An 8881-nucleotide genomic window follows, 5' to 3' on the forward strand; every position below is an offset into this window, starting at 1 on the left:
CCGGCCGGGGCCCAGCCGCTCCGGTTCTCTTCTGCCCAGCCGGACGTGGTTTCTGCGGGCCGCGGAGGGACGTCAAGGCGGCTTTGTCTGCCGAGCGTGAGCCGCGGCGCCATGGCCTGTCCTGAACCGCCGCGGGGCCGGCATTAGCCCTGTGCGGAAGCTGGGGGGAACCGCTGGCCATTTCCCCCTCATCAGCTACAAATGACAAACCTGTATTTCTGCCACTACATTGTCACTCACATTGAGTCTTAGCGTGGGTGGTAGTGGAGAGCTACCATCTTCTCTGGAAGTTGATTCCTCAGATTGTTTTAGAGTTCATACTACTCCGAACTTTTGGAACCAAGTTCTCTTGAGCCTTACGGCATCATCTTTATTTTCCCTCCCTCTTGAAGAATTAAATGAAGGGAACCAGCAGTTAGCGTAATGGCTATGTCTCTGGACTCCCACGTAGTCTACCGCGGTTCACGTCCCGGACCGGGTGGCTTAAACTCACGCCGGGCGCGTGTGCGTGCGTGCCCAAGATCCTGAGAGGAGAATGGAGGAGCAGGGATTGCGGCGTGACCATCCCCCCTGGGGCGTGATTTCTCGCTTTCTGTCTCTATGTCTCTCTCTGTCTGTCTGGCGAGCGCATGCGCCCTATAGCGAACCCCCCCCCCCCCAAAAAAAGGAATTAAATGAGGTGGCTTTTGGTGGGCAGCCGTGAGGCAGAGTGGTAGCTTGCTGGTCCATCCTGGTGCCGCAAACCCGGGCCCTGACAGGATCCTGAGGGAATTGTGGAGTGAGGAGAGCGGTGAGGAAGGTTAGGGTTACGTTGAGATCCTGTCATATAATCTGAATGAATTGCCAATGGAAGTGCCTGGTCAGAGAAGGTGAGAGTCATCTGAACCTAAGAAAGGGGCCCTAAGTCAACAGGGACATTATTTATTGTTTAAGTATACATCCAGCAATGGCGCAAAGCGGGGATGGGTAGGATATTTTTATAGCGCTAAAGTAAAATTTAGGTTTAGACTTTCTTGTTACTGCTTATCTTCCATATGCTTCTCTTCCCTTATAGCGTTTATAACCACCTGATATGCTCCATATTTACATATTTATTTATTGGCTTCTCTGCCCACTTGATAAAAACCTAGCCGAGCAAGATAGTAAGGAGTTGTTTGTCCCCTGTTCCCTGGAATCTAGCACAGTACCTGGCAATGTACTGGGGGCTTTGTAAATATTTGCTGAGTCAGTGAATAAAATACAAATAGGGCACATTATTTAAAGACACTGTGAGGCAAGCACAAAGCCAAACCAAAACAAAACAAAAAACCACATGGTATAAAGACAATTTCTCTTTGAACCTGCTCTTCTCATTTCACCTGGAGCAATACTTCATAAGGAATAGCCAAGAGCTAGTCACTCCACCATTCCTTTTTCCAAAGAAGAATAATGAAAGAAATGAGCTCTCACTTTTAGTGTGTTTTCCACTTCATTCTAGGGATTGATTTTTCTGAGGTGAAGCCACCAAAAATCTATGAGGAATAGTGAAGCCCTTTCTTTTTTAAAAAATTTGCCACAGGATGTGTGTGTTTGCCAGAGAAACAGGCAGGGAGAGGGAGAAAGCACCTTTCTTCAGGTGAAAATTGGCTAGCCAAATCCTCATACTACTGAAACTCTCACAAATGGCCCTTCAGGATGATTCATAAAATGGTGAATTCGTTTTGAGGGAAATAAAATGGAGTACTTACTTTATTGTGAGTAAGGAGGATTAGAAAAGCCACCTTCTCTGAGGAACTGCCCCTGTCTCAATTGCTGTTTTTTTGAAACTTTTGGTTAAGAAAGGGCCAAACCTTGTCTAGGAAATTATATAACACCTGTCAGAATATAGTTGAAAAGCTCTTCATAAAAAAAAATAATAAGATTTCATTCATCCAATAACTAATTGTCGCATTCCAGTACACATAACTGGAGGTATTTTTGAATGCCATTCATTTATTAATTCAACAAGTACACTATATTGAGCATCTTTATGTGTCAGGCATTGTTCTAGAGGCTGTATAGATGTAACAGTGAACAAAACAGACAAAAATCCTTCCCCTCCTCAATATTGTTCCATTCCCAGGCCCTCTTCCACCCTTCTGTTTTCTTATTTTTTAAAAACTTATTTTTGTAAAGTTTATTTCTTTCATGAGAGAGAGAGTTTAGACACCACCAACGGGGTATTTATGACACTATTTACTCTTGGTTTCAGCGAGTCTATATCATGGGCATGTTCATGCACATGCCCAGTGTGTTTAAAGAGGTCCTGGGATGTGAACCCTAGACATTTTTCATGTGAATATAATTGTGTTACTGCTGTACCACTACCTGGCCCCTTTCTTTTATTTTTATTTTCATTGACACCACTTTTTCTTTGCTGTTTGGTTCTCTTTCACCAGTTTTTTCAAAACCCATTTTTAGTTTCTGCCCCTCAACTCATCTAATTTATAAACATATCAAATGAAAATACATGATGAAATAAATTTTAAAAATCATGTCTTTTAAAACTTTTTTCCAGAGAGACTCTATTTTTCAAATTTTCTTTATATTCCTGTAATTTTTAAATTTATTTTTTATTTTTTTGAGAGGTTTTTGCTATAGGGTGCACGCACTCACCAGAGAGACAGAGAGATAGAAAGTGAGAAATCACCCCCCAGGGGGGATGGCCAAGCCTCAATCCCTTCTCCTCTGTTCTCCTCTTTTGGTATTTTGGGCACGCACGCACAGGCACCCGGGGTGAGTTCAAGCCACTGGGTCCAGGATTCGAACTGCGGTCGACTATGTAGGAGTCCAGCAACATAGCCATTACGCTAACTGCTGGTCCCATATTCCTATAATTTTTTAAGGGCCTACAAATGGGGTCAGAGTTGGGTTACCCATCATGTTAGAGATTCTTAGTGCTGGTTGGCATACTAAAGTAACTTGAGAGGCTTTTGAAAAGCACTGGTTTGTTAGCCTACCCTTCACCAATTCAGTTATTAGAATATATGGTGTTAGAGTCCTAGCCCTGGTATTTTTATAAAGCTTCCCAGGAAATCTTAATAAACAGCTAGTTTGGGAACCAGCAGTTAGTGTAATGGCTATGTTGCTGGACTCCCACATAGTTGACCGCAATTTGCATCCCGAACCTGGTGGCTTAAAACTCACGCCGGGCGCGTGTGCGTGCGTGCCCAAGATCCCGAGAGGAGAATGGAGAAGAAGGGAGGAGAAGGGATTGCGGCGTGACCATCCCCCCTGGGGGGTCATTTCTCGCTTTCTGTCTCTATGTCTCTCTCTGTCTGTCTGACGAGCGCACGCGCCCTATAGTGAAAAAACCTCTCCAATAAATAAATAAATAAATAAATAAATAAATAAATAAACAAACAAACAAACAGCTAGTTTGAGAAACAGTAAATGGGCAGCCAATGTATCTGTTGAAAGCAGTGCTTCTCAAAATTTGACGATTCAGAACCACTTGATGGGCTTGTTAAAACACATTGCTAGACCCTACCTCCTGAGTTTCTCACCCCCCCCCCCCCCCAAAAAAAAGAATTAAATGAAGAGGCTGTTGGTGGGCAGCCGTGAGGCAGAGTGGTAGCTTGCTGGTCCATCCTGGTGCCGCAAACCCGGGCCCTGACAGGATCCTGAGGGAATTGTGGAGTGAGGAGAGCGGTGAGGAAGGTTAGGGTTACGTTGAGATCCTGTCATATAATCTGAATGAATTGCCAATGGAAGTGCCTGGTCAGAGAAGGTGAGAGTCATCTGAACCTAAGAAAGGGGCCCTAAGTCAACAGGGACATTATTTATTGTTTAAGTATACATCCAGCAATGGCGCAAAGCGGGGATGGGTAGGATATTTTTATAGCGCTAAAGTAAAATTTAGGTTTAGACTTTCTTGTTACTGCTTATCTTCCATATGCTTCTCTTCCCTTATAGCGTTTATAACCACCTGATATGCTCCATATTTACATATTTATTTATTGGCTTCTCTGCCCACTTGATAAAAACCTAGCCGAGCAAGATAGTAAGGAGTTGTTTGTCCCCTGTTCCCTGGAATCTAGCACAGTACCTGGCAATGTACTGGGGGCTTTGTAAATATTTGCTGAGTCAGTGAATAAAATACAAATAGGGCACATTATTTAAAGACACTGTGAGGCAAGCACAAAGCCAAACCAAAACAAAACAAAAAACCACATGGTATAAAGACAATTTCTCTTTGAACCTGCTCTTCTCATTTCACCTGGAGCAATACTTCATAAGGAATAGCCAAGAGCTAGTCACTCCACCATTCCTTTTTCCAAAGAAGAATAATGAAAGAAATGAGCTCTCACTTTTAGTGTGTTTTCCACTTCATTCTAGGGATTGATTTTTCTGAGGTGAAGCCACCAAAAATCTATGAGGAATAGTGAAGCCCTTTCTTTTTTAAAAAATTTGCCACAGGATGTGTGTGTTTGCCAGAGAAACAGGCAGGGAGAGGGAGAAAGCACCTTTCTTCAGGTGAAAATTGGCTAGCCAAATCCTCATACTACTGAAACTCTCACAAATGGCCCTTCAGGATGATTCATAAAATGGTGAATTCGTTTTGAGGGAAATAAAATGGAGTACTTACTTTATTGTGAGTAAGGAGGATTAGAAAAGCCACCTTCTCTGAGGAACTGCCCCTGTCTCAATTGCTGTTTTTTTGAAACTTTTGGTTAAGAAAGGGCCAAACCTTGTCTAGGAAATTATATAACACCTGTCAGAATATAGTTGAAAAGCTCTTCATAAAAAAAAATAATAAGATTTCATTCATCCAATAACTAATTGTCGCATTCCAGTACACATAACTGGAGGTATTTTTGAATGCCATTCATTTATTAATTCAACAAGTACACTATATTGAGCATCTTTATGTGTCAGGCATTGTTCTAGAGGCTGTATAGATGTAACAGTGAACAAAACAGACAAAAATCCTTCCCCTCCTCAATATTGTTCCATTCCCAGGCCCTCTTCCACCCTTCTGTTTTCTTATTTTTTAAAAACTTATTTTTGTAAAGTTTATTTCTTTCATGAGAGAGAGAGTTTAGACACCACCAACGGGGTATTTATGACACTATTTACTCTTGGTTTCAGCGAGTCTATATCATGGGCATGTTCATGCACATGCCCAGTGTGTTTAAAGAGGTCCTGGGATGTGAACCCTAGACATTTTTCATGTGAATATAATTGTGTTACTGCTGTACCACTACCTGGCCCCTTTCTTTTATTTTTATTTTCATTGACACCACTTTTTCTTTGCTGTTTGGTTCTCTTTCACCAGTTTTTTCAAAACCCATTTTTAGTTTCTGCCCCTCAACTCATCTAATTTATAAACATATCAAATGAAAATACATGATGAAATAAATTTTAAAAATCATGTCTTTTAAAACTTTTTTCCAGAGAGACTCTATTTTTCAAATTTTCTTTATATTCCTGTAATTTTTAAATTTATTTTTTATTTTTTTGAGAGGTTTTTGCTATAGGGTGCACGCACTCACCAGAGAGACAGAGAGATAGAAAGTGAGAAATCACCCCCCAGGGGGGATGGCCAAGCCTCAATCCCTTCTCCTCTGTTCTCCTCTTGGGATCTTGGGCACGCACGCACATGCACCCGGCGTGAGTTCAAGCCACTGGGTCCAGGATTCGAACTGCGGTCGACTATGTAGGAGTCCAGCAACATAGCCATTACGCTAACTGCTGGTCCCATATTCCTATAATTTTTTAAGGGCCTACAAATGGGGTCAGAGTTGGGTTACCCATCATGTTAGAGATTCTTAGTGCTGGTTGGCATACTAAAGTAACTTGAGAGGCTTTTGAAAAGCACTGGTTTGTTAGCCTACCCTTCACCAATTCAGTTATTAGAATATATGGTGTTAGAGTCCTAGCCCTGGTATTTTTATAAAGCTTCCCAGGAAATCTTAATAAACAGCTAGTTTGGGAACCAGCAGTTAGTGTAATGGCTATGTTGCTGGACTCCCACATAGTTGACCGCAATTTGCATCCCGAACCTGGTGGCTTAAAACTCACGCCGGGCGCGTGTGCGTGCGTGCCCAAGATCCCGAGAGGAGAATGGAGGAGAAGGGATTGCGGCGTGACCATCCCCCCTGGGGGATGATTTCTCGCTTTCTGTCTCTATGTCTCTCTCTGTCTGTCTGACGAGCGCACGCGCCCTATAGCGAAAAAACCTCTCCAATAAATAAATAAATAAATAAATAAATAAACAAACAAACAGCTAGTTTGAGAAACAGTAAATGGGCAGCCTATGTATCTGTCGAAAGCAGTGCTTCTCAAAATTTGACGATTCAGAACCACTTGATGGGCTTGTTAAAACACATTGCTAGACCCTACCTCCTGAGTTTCTGATTCAATAGATTTGGGGTGGGGCCCTCAAATGAGCATTTCTAATAACTTTATAGGTGGTGCTGATGCTGCTAGTTCAAAGATCACACTTTGAGAATTATTGTTGTAGGACACCAAACAAAAACAGATATTAAGAAAAAAAAGAAAAAAGTGGAAACATTTTATATCACATTTACATTTCAAAGCTTTGAAACAGTTACGATGCAGATGAGCTTTGTTAAGCTGCTGCTGCTTTTTTTTTTTAATCCCTTCTCCTCCTTTCTCCTCTTGGGATCTTGGGCATGTACACACATGCACTTAGTGTGAGTTTAAGCCACCGGGTATGGGACTCAAACCAAGCTTGACTACATGGGAGTCCAGCGGCATAGCCATTCCCTTAACTGCTGGTCCTGACCATAGATTATTTTTAATACCCATCAAGCCATGAATTCATGAGGAATATGTTCCAGAAGCTCAGGCTCATTTCCATTGGTTCTCACAAAGTGCTTATCCGGGTGGAACAGGCTGGCACTTTAGTTGAACCCAGGTACCTTTTTCTTTGGCTTCCCTCTTTTTCTAGTTATTTTACTTCACACATTTTAGGAAGCTATCTCTTCTCTTAGAATGCTTAATATACTCAATATATACATTAATCCTTTTGGCAAGAATCTTGCCCTTAACTTGTTTATTTTTAACAATGCCAACAGCATGCTGGGTAGCATTGTAGACTCTTCCAGTTTTGCCATGGTAACATTTGTGGGGCATGCCTTTTTGAACAGTACCCATTCCCTTAATGTCTACAATATCACCTTTCTTGTAGATTCGCGTATATGTTGCCAAAGGAACAACTCCATGTTTTCTAAAAGGCTTAGAGAACGTATATCGGGTGCCTCTCCGCTTTCCCTTTGTGTTCTTCATTTTGGTTAATTACTGGAAGATGGCGGTTCCAGCCAAAAAGGACTCTGTTTGTATTTTGAGTACACATGCACATACGTCTGGCATATTTTTCAAGTCACCGGGTCTAGGACTCAAACAACTCAGTCAGCCATGTGGGATCCAGCTCATTTAACCACCACACCAGCTGGCTGGCACAGGCTTCTTTATAGTTTAGTATGATTTTATTATTTTTTTAAGAGAGATTTTTGCAATAGGGTGTGTGCACTCACCAGAGAGACAGCGACATACAGAAAGTGAGAAATCACTCCCCCTTGGGCAGAAGGCCATGCCGCAATCCGGTCTCCTCCAGTTTCCTCTCAGGATTTTGGGCACGCATACACATGTACCCAGAATGTTTCAAGCTGCCAGGTCTGGGACTCAAACCATGGTCAGCCATGTGGGAGTCCAACGATATACCCATTATGCCATCTTCTAGTCCCTATCATGATTTTTTATTAAAACTATTTGGGGAGAGAGATGAGACTACCACAATTCTTTTATTCATAGGAGTAACTTCTAAGAGTCTTAGGCCTGTAGTTAAGCCTCCACAAACTAATGCATGTTTCCATATAAACCTAAGCTTTTATACTTCCGTGAGAATGTTTCTTTCACCCAGACTTCGCCTGACTATGATGAATCTTATAGTAGTGTATTTTGAGTACACATGCACATAAGTCTGGCATATTTTTCAAGTCACCGGGTCTAGGACTCAAACAACTCAGTCAGCCATGTGGGATCCAGCTCATTTAACCACCACACCAGCTGGCTGGCACAGGCTTCTTTATAGTTTAGTATGATTTTATTATTTTTTAAAGAGAGATTTTTGCAATAGGGTGTGTGCACTCACCAGAGAGACAGCGACATACAGAAAGTGAGAAATCACTCCCCCTTGGGCAGAAGGCCATGCCGCAATCCGGTCTCCTCCAGTTTCCTCTCAGGATTTTGGGCACGCATACACATGTACCCAGAATGTTTCAAGCTGCCAGGTCTGGGACTCAAACCATGGTCAGCCATGTGGGAGTCCAACGATATACCCATTATGCCATCTTCTAGTCCCTATCATGATTTTTTATTAAAACTATTTGGGGAGAGAGATGAGACTACCACAATTCTTTTATTCATAGGAGTAACTTCTAAGAGTCTTAGGCCTGTAGTTAAGCCTCCACAAACTAATGCATGTTTCCATATAAATCTAAGCTTTTATACTTCCGTGAGAATGTTTCTTTCACCCAGACTTTGCCTATGATGAATCTTATAGTAGTTCACAATAAAACATGTAGAGAAGAGCCAAATAAAACATATAATATCGCTTTCTCACTTCTCTCAACAAAAAGCCATAGGCAGAAATAGAAATCTTGTCTTCCAGGTGATAGGTGAATACATCTTGCATGTTTGAGCCTATGACAGAGAACTTGACACATAGAGGGAATGCAAATATCATTGTGGAGAACCTGTCATAATTACGGAGATGAAAAGCACTTTCACTTTTGAATAACTTTCCCATCTGTTTTTATAGTTTATGTCCTTTTACCAGCCCATGAGATATTTCTATTTTACATGAAGAAAATCAGGTGCAGAATGCTTTCAAACT

This window comes from Tupaia chinensis, unplaced genomic scaffold (genome assembly GCF_000334495.1).
Source record: "Tupaia chinensis unplaced genomic scaffold, TupChi_1.0 Scaffold000001_1, whole genome shotgun sequence".
In the NCBI taxonomy this organism is placed as follows: Eukaryota; Metazoa; Chordata; class Mammalia; order Scandentia; family Tupaiidae; genus Tupaia; species Tupaia belangeri.